The 13,495-nt window shown below is 46.5% G+C and overlaps 1 long non-coding RNA gene across 1 annotated transcript in view; it reads left to right on the plus strand.

Annotated features, from left to right (window-relative positions):
• LOC122162093 overlaps positions 1-13,495 on the plus strand; it is a 75,247-nt gene that overhangs the window by 18,022 nt on the left and 43,730 nt on the right. The window contains exons 8-10 of the long non-coding RNA XR_006169422.1: positions 2,695-2,793; positions 11,412-11,523; positions 12,637-12,756. This is a non-coding gene — a long non-coding RNA (uncharacterized LOC122162093). The remainder of the gene's footprint in view (positions 1-2,694; positions 2,794-11,411; positions 11,524-12,636; positions 12,757-13,495) is intronic.

A 13,495-nucleotide genomic window follows, 5' to 3' on the forward strand; every position in this document is an offset into this window, starting at 1 on the left:
ACACCCCTTCCTAATGGAATCATGATATTAATTGGAGCTGACAGGGAATTTCCCAACTTGGATATGCAGTGATTGATACAGGCTGAAATTTCCTGCTGAAAATATGCTGTAATACTGGAGGACTGTTGCAAAATCACATCAGAAAAAAATAAAATAAAATACAGAACTACAAGTCTAACCTTCTTTGGCCACATGGAAACTTGGCATCTCTTCTTATGGAGACACCCAAGGCTCCCTTACTGCAAGGTGAGAAAAGAGGGCTGCTGGTGGGTGACAACTAGAGCTGACTGCTGTCTGTGGGCACTTGGCTTTAACTTATGGTTGGAGCAAAGCGGGTGAATGCTCTGCTAAGCAATGTGCCTGAGGTCACATCAGTGCACCCACCATCAGAAACATGGAAGTAGAGGAGGATGGAGCTGAAATCAAATAGCAAGGTCGTTACAAGAAAATGGACTGAAACAGCATCCATTTCTGTCTGCTGTCTGTGACTTCTCAGCTGTCTGTGAGTAGCTGGATGGCTGCTGGGAATGGCAGGCATCTCTAGGTGTTTTCTAGGTGACAGAAGTTAGACATGGATGTTAAATGACCTGTGTGAGCAGCAAGGCTTTATTTGCATGCTGCAACACCTCTGCAGCACCAGGCGTGTTCATTTGCTAACATGGTATCATGTTGGTACCAGTAGGTGCTGTAAATTGTGTGTTACATGATCACTCTAGCTCCTCTAGCTCTTGCCTGCTGCTTACCCATAAGAAGAGCTTTAGGAATTGCATGTATTTTGGTTATAACTGTGTTGCTGTAGTTTTCTGATATTCATAACCTGTGAGACTGACCTTTTTGCAGTTCTTTGGCCTTGACACGTGAATAGTGATGAAATCTTGGCAGCTCCTTGCTTTTCTTAGCTTTTGGAAGCTGTAAAATTACAGAGCATTGCAGGCATCTCTAAAAAGTGCATGTCTTAGTTTATTCCAGCCTTGAGAATATTCTTAGACTATTTTGATAATCGGCCCTTCAATGGTCACGAATCCTGGGCACTCCCCACCAGTTCTATACCTTGGCTTGGCAAAGGATGCTTGTACAATACTCAGCCATGTCAAACCTTGAGTCTGAGTATTCCTTATCTTGCTGCAGATAGTGATAATAATGACTTTGTAGGCCTTGTGGTTCTAAAGTTTCTCACGTGAAAATGAGTCACTGAAATCTGGAAACGATCTCCATAATGATTCTGGTTAGAAGCTCAAAGTGAATAATGATCTCGAGGAGATCATTGCCTTAATGGTGCTTTTTCTATGTGCTTTTCCCCTGTTTCTCCACAAGTCCTTCTCTCCACCTGTGTGTTTCTGGTTGATCTTCGGCTTTTCTTTTTTGGGGGCAGTCACAGTGTGGCTGTGTGCAGCTCCATTAAATTATCAAGTTGCATTTATTACTGCAGAGCAATCTTTCTCCTGTATCGTTTCCCATCTTCTTCCTACCGAGGCTCACTCTCCCTGCCAACATACAATGGGTTTCTGCTCAAAATCCATTGGGGGACAAGATGTAAAACCTCAGCATCTATGAATGTGGCAGACTGGTTGGCTGCTGTTTGCTTTAACTCCCAGTCCAATTCACCTGAGGTCAGTACTAGAAGTTACTGAGGAATTCTGAAGAAATAATGAAGGGTATGGAAGGAATGCAATGAGACATACCAGAGACAGAAGTTCTACTTGGGAATCCTAGGAAGGGCCTCTCTATCTCCTAGCGTGGCTGTGCCTGAATGGTGAAAAGGTCTGGCTATAGCTTCCCTTGTGGCTACCTACAAAAGCAGTGCACTGCATTTAAGTACCTTCCACTTACTAAAATCAGGTGATACATAACCCTTGCCATTAAAAAAGAAAAAAAGTAACAAACTCTGCCCTTCTTAAGACCTACTCAGCAAATTGGTCGCTTCTTCTCTTTAAATGCAATTAATTATTTACAATGCTCACTAGTTATTTATGTGTGTACCAGATTTGTGTGGGCTTGACGCTGACTGGCTGCATATGTGTTTACAATAGCCCTTGTGTTATCCCAGACAGCAGCCTAAAAACACTTCCAAATTATTCCACATCAGAAGCAAAGAGGGTTTGGATAGGCTCCTAGGGGAAAGTCTTGAAGTGCTGCCCAAACCTCAGTCCCAGTGCTGTAAGTCAGGCACGTGGCTGATACTTTATCCACCCAACTTGGACTTTTGCAGGCTGTGGAGGGAATGGGAACTTGGGAACAATTTTAATCAGTGATTTCTCAGAGGTGGACTTCTTCCTTTCTTTTGTCATTTCTCCTTTTCTTGACACGCCTGTGTGCACTCTGCCCGTGTTTTCTTGGAATTGATGGAAAATATAGCAAGGCTGTGCTAGAACAAAACCCCACTGTGGATGAAGAGCGACCTGTTTCCAATTTATGCCTTTTTATGCTGATTTTATGCTTCACTTGAATGCCTGTAGGTGGATGTGCACTGGGGACTTCAAACTCAATGTTGTCGTTAGGGCTTGGGCTTTGTTACTGAATGTGGGCTGGGTAAAACTAAACTGAAACAGTGCTGTCATCAGCAGCTGGTAATGCTCCAGCAAATGCTCCAGGCTTCGTCCTCATAAGTGTCACGGTGGTGGTGATCAAAGCTGCAACTTCTGTGAATGGGAAATGAATTTCTGCCTAACTGCTGGGTCCTCATCTCTTGCACAGCTGTGTCTCCCGCTGCCCTGAGACTGAACGTGGCTGGGTGTTCCACTTCTGAACTTCTGTGCTGATGCCCCAGGATGTGGAGGAACAGCTGCCATTTGGGTGAGCCAGCCCCTGAAAGCTTTGCATCCTTCCAGTAGGACAGGCCGTAAGGTAGGGCTGCCTTGTTATTTGGGGCCTGAAACCATAATTCCCAAAGTGCAGCGCATGGACTGGCAGCAGTTGGGCAAGATTTTGTATGCACCTCTATGTTTTTCTGCCACGTAGGTATTTCACTGCAAACAAGATGTTCAGTACATAGCACTCACCCTGAACTCACAAACAAGTCAAAATCTGCAGTGATTGTCCACAGGAGCATAAGTCAGCAGTTCTGTAGGTGTCTCCAGGCTGCTATAGGTCAGCAGTGGCCAAGAGTGTTGGAAAAGGATTTTTGTGTCTTGCTGGCCAACAGTGAGATTTCAGTTCTAGAAGTATCCAAGCTCTCTGTGTTTTAGCTGGACTAAAGATGACGTTGTTTTCTAGAGATGTTGGCATCATTGTGGCTTAGTGCTCAGTGCCTGACCCAAGTCTGATCTCGCGTGTTGAGTTACTCAAGTAATGGCACACTGTGCTGTTGGAGTGAAGATCACTCTTAAAAAATGTTATTTAGAACCAGTACACGCATTGATTTAGGAATGCAAAATGATTTTATTACTATCTCATCTCAAAACCTTTCCCTTGACCGTCTGTTATTCTGAATTGCAAAATGTATTACAGAACCACATCTGTCATACTTTATAATGTGAGATAAGACATGCTGTGGTTGCGTGCTTGCTCGTTCTCTCTCCCTTTCCCCCTGCTCCAGAGTAAAGCAAGAATAATATATGCGGTGTCAAACCTCAAATCAGGTGCATCACGTTTTGCCCGTCTGAGCAATGGGTTGGAAGAAGGACGTGCTTTGGATTGGATGGATGGAGTGTCTCACCAGTGATTCCTTAGATAAACCTTGAACAGGGGTCACACTCCCAAACTGGAGGAAGAGACAGGTGAAATATTTCATATCTCCTTAGCATGTGATTTTGCAGGTCTTCGTTTAGGCCACGTTTTGGCCACGTGGACGTTCGTAGACGTTGATAGGCATAGCCTTAAAATGTCCTTTAAAGAAACTCACTCCCCCAAAGGCAGCTTGTGGCCAGGATTCTGCAAAGCGAGCTCTCACAGCAACACCAGTCAAATGATTTTGATTGCCTGCTGTGTAGCTGAGGCTCTGAGCCATTTGACCACTCAGTATGTATACATATAGGGTCACCTCAAGGAACGCTCTCTTCCTTCACCATTTCCCATATTTTTTTTGGTAACAAACCCTGCAGGGTGTTTCCATCCCACCAGAAGGAAATGTATTTGATACTTGTGGTCACTTTGACTCAAGGAGATGGAGCTCTGGGATGCAAGTTGTTCTCTTCTCCAACTTCGTAACAGGAATTCAGCAATTCTGCAACACTGAATGACCTTAAAGAGAAAAGCAGCAATAATTGTTCTGGAGCTTGAGCCAATTCTTGTATTCATTTGGGTAACTAAGCTTTTATCACTCATGGAGTAATGATGCATTTTTAGAGTATTTCACACCTACTTGAAATCTCAGTAAAGACCATGCAAGTCCTTTGGTCGTGGCCACGTGGTATCTATTGTTGAGCAGCCTGTTAAAATGAATCAATCTAAATTAAGTGGCCAAAATTACCACTTGCTATCACTTCTCTGAATCCTTTCCCTTGGAGGCAGCCCCATGAAGTGATTAAACACTTTGCCAACTGGAGTTTGAAAAATTCTGGCAAGAATTGTGTGCAACAAGAGACGTAAGGGGCTCGATGCACTGCATTGCTCTGCTTGAATCTCAGCTGATCCCTGCTGCAAAATCCTTCGTTAGAGATCCTTCCGTCTGCCCAATGAGAGCTTCTGTATTCTGGCCCTGAATTTCCTTGTTCTCTCCCCAGTGGTATTATCTTGTGAGTTCATTATTATTGCTGGCTGTAATTCACACTCCGATATGCAGTGCTTGGAGGATGCAGGCATGCAGAGCAGGGGTGCGGTACAGAAGCTTAGCCTGTGTGCCTTCAGATACACGTGCTGCTGGAGGAGGGCAGGGGGAGAAAGGAACAGCTGCTTTGTGACCTTTCCCTGCTTAAACAGCAGCAATGGCTTCATCTTTACAAGGCCCTTTTGACCTGGGCAGGCTGGATCCATCAGCAGAAGAGTGCTTCTTTGTGCCAGCTGGCTCTGCAGCCTTATTTCTCCCTGCTTTGTGTTGGTTCTTTCCACTGTCACTCTACATTTTTGCTGGTGATGAAAGCTCATCAAGGCTGCCTTCTTCACGTCCTTGCCATGAGCCCTGACATCACCAGTCTTCTGGAGGTGCTGCCGCATGCAACAATAGCTTGAGGATCTTACAACTTGCTCATGCCGCTCTAGTTTAAAAGCTGCAACACAGGAAGGCAAAGAAAGAAGAGGATTACACCAAACCAGTTGCAGAGGACACACGGCCCATACTTATGTCTTGTTGACACAGAGAGCTGTGAAAATGCTACCTGTGCTTTAAAGAGAATGCAGGCTTGCTTTCTGAAGCCCTGCCTCTGTTTGCCAGTCATATAGGATGTATTCTGCATTATCAACACATTCCAGCAAGCAAGATTTTAGTTTATCACTTTGGAAAATAGAACAGTACTGCTGGAGGGATGGAACTTGTATGGGAGTTGTGCTAACCCATCACTGTGATCACTAGCTTCTCCTCCTGAGATTGTTTAGGGGAAAGCACTCAGCCTAGTGAATGCTTCTACATCAACAAGCCTACATCTCCAAGCAACAGCCCTGAGTCACTTAACATCCCAAATTTCATCTCAGCCATGCAATGCCAGAGGCTTGGTGAGAGACAAATGTGCGCCTTTCAAACGCAGTGTTTCAAATTCAGCACGCCACACATCTTGTATGGAGCTGCCTGTGCAAGCTGAGTCTGACTGTATGACAGTAGGGTTGAATTATTTAGGATTCTCTCCCAGTGCAGCACCAGATGTGGGATGGCAGAGGCAGATAGTATTTCCAATGCAGCAAGACCAGTTGCTAGCATGGCATGCCTCTATGGTAGGCTCAACCATCCCCAGCTGGTTTCCCTTTGGCACTGAAGTTCTGGCTCATAGGATTAAGCAGCACTCCACCCATAGCTCTTTTCAACCCTTCCCTATGGCACAGAACATTTTGCTTTTCACCAGCAGCAGACTCAGTGCAAGAGGGCACTGGGCAGAAGGTGGCTTGCTTCAGGTCTGACAAATGCTATGCAAACAGCTCCTTGGGACCAAGTCACCAGCTTGGTGGCATGAGTCCCACTGTCACCTTGGGCACTGCTGGGCTTGCTCCTTCCTGGCTGTTGGAGAACACAAGTTTCTGTGCTAGAAACTCCTGGTGTTTGTGGACTTTTGACTTAGTTATTTCTGGGAGATGTTAGCTATAGCTTGGCATCCTGCCTAATGACTTGTAGACTATGGGTAATTCACTCTGTCTGGGGAATTCAAGGTTTCCCTCTCTTGTACAGTTTTATTTACAGAACCTCGTGCCAATCTAAGAGCTAATGGTGGTGCCAGTTTTCCATTAGAAAGCTGACCCTAATCCCCCCCTTCTCACGTTATCCAAACAAACCTGGTGTGCCACATTCCTCCTGTCTGTGTTACAGTGGAGAAAGAGTCCCAGGAAAGCTTAAGTGTGATGTGAAAAGAAGCAAGATAGGAGAGAGGGGAAATCTGGAGGTGCTCAGTGTTGGGGGAAAGCTGGCATGGGGCAAGTATCCCAGTGCTGGTGTTGTCAGCAAATGCTCTAGTGAGGCTCATAAAATCACTGGGTTTTGGGGTTAGAGGCAGAGAGGTCTGAGAGTGGCTCTGTTTGTTGCCAGTGTCACATTTGGTCTCGATGGAAACCCTTCAAAATTACTTAATGTTAACCAATGCTTAAGAAGCCTCTAGAAATTTCTCCCTTCGGTCAAATGAGTCTGGCGATAACTTCAGGCTTTGCAAACATCCCTGAGTTTATTCTTCCCTCCAGAAGAAAATATGGATATTCACGGTTATTTCTAATCAGTTCTGTTACGACTGATTTTTTATTTTCACTGGAGTTTGCAGTGAGCTGAAGCCAAACTGCAAAGCCCTGGGAGCTGCTTCCCCTTGGGGACCCTCCCAGTCTCCCCACCCTTCGGTCAGGAGCAGTCTTTAAGATCCTGGAGTACGTGTGGGTCCTTTCCTTTGAGTTCACAGCTTTTGAAGAGGTGCCTTAGAAAGACTTTTTTCCTCCTCACACATAAAAAGACGGGCTTCTCACCCACAAGTCAAGAACAGAAGACTGTAAGATACTCCAGATATCTAAGCGCAGGTATCAAAGCTGAGTTCTGAATGAAAGGGCTCCGTGCTCCTCGCTTGGCTTTCCCCATCCTCCATCGGATGAGGCTCTCTGTGCTCCATCCTCCTGCAGCCTCCACTGCCCTGCTCAGGTTCTGCTGGCACACAAATCCCTGAGATCGATGGGAGGGCACTGGATTTATGGTGATAAAGTACTGGGAAACTATTAAAACCAAAAACCTCAGCTGGAGCAAAGCAGTGAAGCATCCTCCAGCCTAAGGACCCGACCTGCAGGCACCCGTCGGTTTGACCCGCTGTGGATGGAACCCACATCCGGATGGCTTTCCCCTTGACAGATGCCCATCCCACATCCCTCGCAATGAATGGAGGATTGCAGAGTGTCTGTCAGGGCAGAATTTGCCCTGTAGTGTCAGTAACTGCTCTGACGGCCTATTTACGCTTTCATCTCCTCGCCGCTCCCGCTGATTTATGCCGTTTGCGGAGCTGAGCGATGTGGCAGCTGCAGGGAGGAAGAGATGAGAACCAGAAACCCCGCAGGCTTCCTAGGAGAGACGTGCTCTCTCGTCATAAATCTCAGTTGGAGGAGAGCCTCTGCCTGCTCTGCAGCAGGGAAGGCTTCAGCACCCGATGTCGCTCCCAAGACGGGCCGTGCCTCTTTGTTTCTCTCCCTGTGTTTTCCAGGAGCCAACAACTGTGCTAGCTCGCCCGGTCGTGGAGTACTCAGCTGTCAGCAGCTCCCACCAAGCAGCATTCCCCCTCCGTCACGCATCACAGAGCTCCCCAGGCATGGGCTGGAGCGCGTTGCCGTTACAAAGGAGCGAGGATTACAGGGAAATATAATATCTGTCAGGCCTGAGACCGCGTGGCTCTGATCAGTGCTCAGTGCCGTGCACAGGGCTGTGCAAATTGCTGCCCGTGTGATGTCCTTTGCCCTCTGGATCTCGTGGTGCTGCGCCGTTCATCTCGGTGGGGGGTTTGTTTCTGCCACCGCTGTTGGACGCAGGAGCTGTTAGTCAAATTGTTCCTTGCGTTCACAGAATCGCAGAATGGCTTGGGTTGGAAGGGACCTTATAGATCATCTAGTTCCAGTGCCTGCTATGGGCTAGTTGCCTGCATCAGGTCAGGTTGCTGGTTGCCCATTGCCCCATCCAACCTGGCTTTGAGCACCTCCCACCCTCTGGGCAATCTGTACCAGTGAGGGTGATGGGCACGATGGGTTTGGGTTTGGTCGCCTGGTGCCCCCCAGGGCTGTACCTAACAGGGGTGGGCTGCTGTTCCTCTTCTGCTTGGATTGGCAAGGTGGTGGGATTAGGTGGGAGACCACCTAACCTATTCCTCACACCAGTTCAGAAGGGAATGAGAGGCCTCACCATGTGGGCTTTGGCAGCTGTTTGTTCAGTGTTTAAATAAAAGGAAAGGACAGCAATTGGATGTCAGGGGGAAATTCTTTACAGAGAGAGTGGTGAGGTGCTGGAACAGGCTGCCCGGAGAGGCTGTGGATGCTCCATCCCTGGAGGTGTTCAAGGCCAGGTTGGATGGGGCCCTGGGCAGCCTGGTCTGGTATTAAATGTGGAGGTTGGTGGCCCTGCATGTGGCAGAGGGCTTGGATATTCGTGATCCTTGAGGTCTCTTCCATCCCTGGCCATTCTGTGATTCTGTGATAATGTCCTTGAAGGGAAAAAGACAGAGCTAATACCAGTTACCTATTTCTGTGACTGTTCCCTTTCCCACTGTCCTGAAAAACCTATCAAACTAAGGAACAGTGCTTTTCTCTGAATTACAAGACTGTTTTCCCCTATGCTGTTTTCTCTGTCAGATTACCAATTTGCTTTTCCAAAGGCAAAGCAGAACCAAGCAGAACCTCTATGGGCTGCCCAGGAGAGAGATGGTGGAGTCACCGTCCCTAAAGGTGTTCAGGAAACATTTAGATGTTGTACTGAGGGACATGGTTTAATGGGAAATATTGGTGGTAGGTACACAGTTGCACTGAGTGGATCTTAGCTTCTCTAACCTTGGCGACTCCATGACTCAGTCTTCATGCAAGGGAGCAGGCACACAAATGAAACATGCAAATTATTTAAATTTTCACTGGGATGAAATTGGATGTGGTGGAAAAAAAAAAAAAAAGAGTAGGTTTATGTGTGGATACATTTTTTTTTTCCAAACAGTCTTATGGAATGCATGATCTGGTTTTTTGGTATCTCAGCTGGCCTGGAGAAGTGTGGGTGCCCCATCTGGAGGCTCTCAAGACCAGGTTGAATGGGCCCTGGACAGCCTGATCTGGTGAGGGGCACCCAGCCCATGGCAGAGGGTTGGAACTGGGAGGGTTTTAAGATCTCTTCGAACCCAAACCATTATATGATTCCATGATCTCCTTTAGTCTGATTGAAAGTCATGAGAAGTTGTGCTGGAACTGGGGTTTCACACGTGTTTCGTGCTTGGAATCGCTCCGCTCATGCAATTCAGGTATTTCTGCTTGCAGAGAAAAAAGAAAGTTGGATTTAAATGAAGCCCAGGACCTGCGCCTGGGGAGCCACGTCCCATCTCTTCGTGTGATGCCACGAGGCAGATAGAGCTCATCCATCACTCTGAGGCATGCGTCCAAGCCTTCTAATTAGTGAGCATAACCGGAGGTTTGGAGCTTAAACTGGTTCTGACCTGTATTTTTTAATTAAGGCTTTTTTTTTTTTTAATATAACCCCTGCTTCGGGTCATCTGATAATACTAATCTGGACATAATGCCTAACCTTCTTAACCCAAGATTGTTACTTCTGCTCTTTAATGCCAGTCTTAAAGAAACATTACCCCATAAATTAGACGCCAGGTACCGAAGGGAACCGAGCCAGCTTCACATTAGAGTGCTTTTAAGGAATAATTGGATCGGCCCTGACGATCAACTCCCAGACCTTCTTGGGCCTCCCATAAAAGCACAAAATGCTTATGTTTCTCTTGTTAATGCTGCCTTGCCCGTGCTCTAGCTGCTTGCTGTAGGGTCAGAAGGGATCCCCTGACATCCAGCAAAGAGAGCATCTCCAGATACTGTTCAAGAGAGAACTGAATGACCCATCTGCTCTTACAGTCACCTGTCCTGCTTCTGTCTTGGAAAGCCATGGAGATGTGGCTGGTTTTGGTTGCACAAGGCCTCTGAGGCATCAGATGCAGGGAGACAGAGCCCTGATGTGTGTGCATGCTCAGACATCCTTGATAAGCACTGCCTGCATAAAAGCATCGTGGAGGAGACTTTGTTCCTATCAGCAGACGGAACAATCGATGAAGTCAGGGGATCAACAAAACAAAACCAAGCGCTGGACGGTTTTATGAGAGACTTTTTATGGGGTTTTACTTATCTTGTGATACTCTGTGCATAGCAGAATCACACTGAGAATCGTAGGGAGAAATGCTAATTCAGGGTTTTATATATGGGAAACAGCATGCTAAGTGCATTCCTTAAGTCAGTCCAGAAACCACCTCCTGCAAAAATTCATGAGAAGCACATGAAATGCCTTGTCAGGCTTGGCTCTTTTATCTGAGAGACTTAAAATATTTTCTCTAGAGGAATGAAAGGTTGCTGGTGAGTTTGTTTGTTTGTTTGCTTGGTTATGGATAGAAATCTTTTGAAGGTGGGAAAACACCCCTGTCCATCTGACAGAAGGGGCCAGACCCTTGGCACCGCAGGGCTGTGATCTCCTAGAGGCAGTGGGGGTCCTTGGTTTCAAAACCTAACTCAGACTGTGTGCCTAACAAATGACATGACCCAAGAGGCTTATTCCAGTGGTGCCAAGGACTCAGAAATGGCCTCTGGTGCTGCATTTCAGTTCTCTTTTGCTTGTCAGCAGGCTGCCAGTGCAGCAATGGAGAGTGGCGATGGCAAAATGTCACTGCAGATTGCTTCTTGCCAGCTAGTTCTCCTTGCCTTCCTAGGAGTGAGCAGCATAGAATCACCAAGGTTGGAAGAGCCCTCCAAGATCACCCAGTCCAACCCTTCACCTACCACCAATATTTCCCACTAACCCAGTTCCTCTGTACAGCATCTAAACATTTCTTGAGCACCTCCAGGGGAGGCACTGCAAAGGAGAGAAAAATTTCCACATCATCTTAAATTTAAAAAAAAAAAAAAGGGATAGAAAAGACAATTTGAATGAATGAGCTCAAAACTCCAAATTGTTCCCACTGGTTCTTCAAAGTACAGTATTTCAAACATGCATGGCTCAATTTACCACCTATTTGACGGCGGGAGTGTTTACAACACATTCTCTGCATTCCCTTGCCAGAAGCATTGTAAAATCAGACTTTTCCCCCTGTGTTTGATGCAGAGAATGGCTCACATCTGGAAAATTTACCTTACAGCTCAGCACTAAGCTCATTGTGTGGCAACTTTCCTAAAGGAGATGGGAGCCATGGCCATATCCCTATGCATCGCTGCGGTGTTCGTGTACAGATGAACTGCTGTATGCTTGGGGTAAGTTCAAGTTGGGGTAACAGCAGCAATGGAGAGAGATGGGCTTCTGGGCAGGCTCCAGGGGCTCTTATAGGGGGGAACTGGTTGAACTGAATGCTGGGAGAACAGCATTTAGTCGTGCTGAAGGACATATTTCTTGTGGTCATGGTTGTGCATCCCCAACGTGTCTAACGATGTCTGCAACCCAGTGGAAAAAGAGCCAATCAGTGACAGGGTCTGAAGGCAGAAAATGGGTATTAGGTTAATGTTTTGTAAAGATCAGAGAGTATAGACCATCAGCATAGATGTCCAAAGGATCTTGTGCCTTTTTTGTCAGCTTTTGCTAAGTTTCTGTCTGTCATACGGCAGTGGTTTCCTCTCAAGCCTTTTGTTGTTGGACTCGATGTAGGAATTTCTGGGTGAAAAGCACAACCTGCTCTAACACAAGAGGCTAGGCTGGGCGTTTCTAATGATTTCTTCCTCCTTTCCAAGCTTCAGATCAAATCTGCATTGTTTCCCACAAGTTGGGAACTGAGCCCAGAGGGTGAAATTCCATACGATTCGCCAGTTAATTTCACCCTCAGTCCTGCACGCTGCTCCGTTGTGAGGTCTTAATTGGTGCTGATGCCTTGCGTCAGCCTTGCTATGCAGAAGGAGGAATCTCTCCTACCACACACACACCTTTTCCCATCAAGACAGTAGACATATAGACACACATATATATATAAAACTACTCTTCCCAACTTGAGTGTAGTTGCTACCGTGTCTCTTGATGATATACGAGGGTGTCACGACTCGTTATGTCACTTCAGACAAAGAGAGGGAATAATAAGCGCTGATGCGACATGAAATTGAAGAAGAAGAAGGTTCTCTGTGCACCAGAGAGCACATCTGTTTTGTGGCATAATTCAAATTAACTGGGGGGAAGGGGGAGGGAGGAATTCACTGCATCTTGGGTGTCTTCCGTGGTGACATGCAGCATAGAAATGCGGTCTTGGGAAGACTTTATGAAAGCTCAGCAACCAGAGAGGTTTTAAATTGCTATTTCTGATATCAGGTATTCTGATAGCAATTTCCTACACTTGACTGATTCTGCCTAATTTGCACTTGCGCTGATTGCAGTTTTATAAACAGGAATTCCCAAGCTGTGTATCTTCTTACCAAGGGAGGAGATGTTTAGCTTTTCACCTTTCTCCTGGATGCAGTTGGATTTTGGGAGCTGAAATAGCTATGTCACATCTCCTATGTCAAAGGGTAAGAAGAAGCTCTCTAAGTACTACTTTTTCCTCCTCTTAATCATATCTCTTGTAGCTTACAAGTGTAAAGTAAGCTTTGAGCCTCTCTGAGCTTTGCAGAGATTGCAAAATCCAGCAAATCCTCCCTGCGGAAGATTATGGCAAAGAGAAATTCTCATGGCTCAATCTCCAGCAGCCCTTTTGGAGCTCTCCCATGGGCTGCCACTGTAGAAAACTGTAGGAGATGGACCCACAGCTGGGCCTGTGGGTCTCAGATTAGGCTGAATTGCTCTGGAGAGATGGATTCTCTGCCACAGGCAGCAGGATGAGCAGCAGCAAGTCGTAGTTGCTTCCTATGCCTCAGTTTCCCCAGCAATGATGTTCTTTCTTATGTGGCACTTCAAATCTCTTCAAGTTACGGTCTTGGAAATACCTCATTTGATCCTGATCACCTTAATAAGCACAGAGTAGTGTAATGCTCCATCCCTGGAGGTGTTGAGGGCTGGCTTGGATGGGGCCTGATCTCCTGCTTGGTCTAGAGGTTGGCAGTCCTGCCCACAGCAGGACTTGGAACTGGATGATCTTTGAGGTCACTTCCAACCCAAGCTATTCCTTGAATCTATGTTTTACTGGCTGGTGATTTCGGTAGCAGCTAGCTGTTTCTTGCCACTCTGCACTGGGATGATCAACTGCACATGTGTTCTCCAATCTCCCAACACTTCCACGGCAAAACACTGAGAATTTTGTCTGTTTTCACT

Source organism: Centrocercus urophasianus, unplaced genomic scaffold (assembly GCF_019232065.1).
Source record: "Centrocercus urophasianus isolate 14NV4802_14NV808 unplaced genomic scaffold, USGS_Curo_1.0 seq_20, whole genome shotgun sequence".
NCBI classification, from domain to species: Eukaryota; Metazoa; Chordata; class Aves; order Galliformes; family Phasianidae; genus Centrocercus; species Centrocercus urophasianus.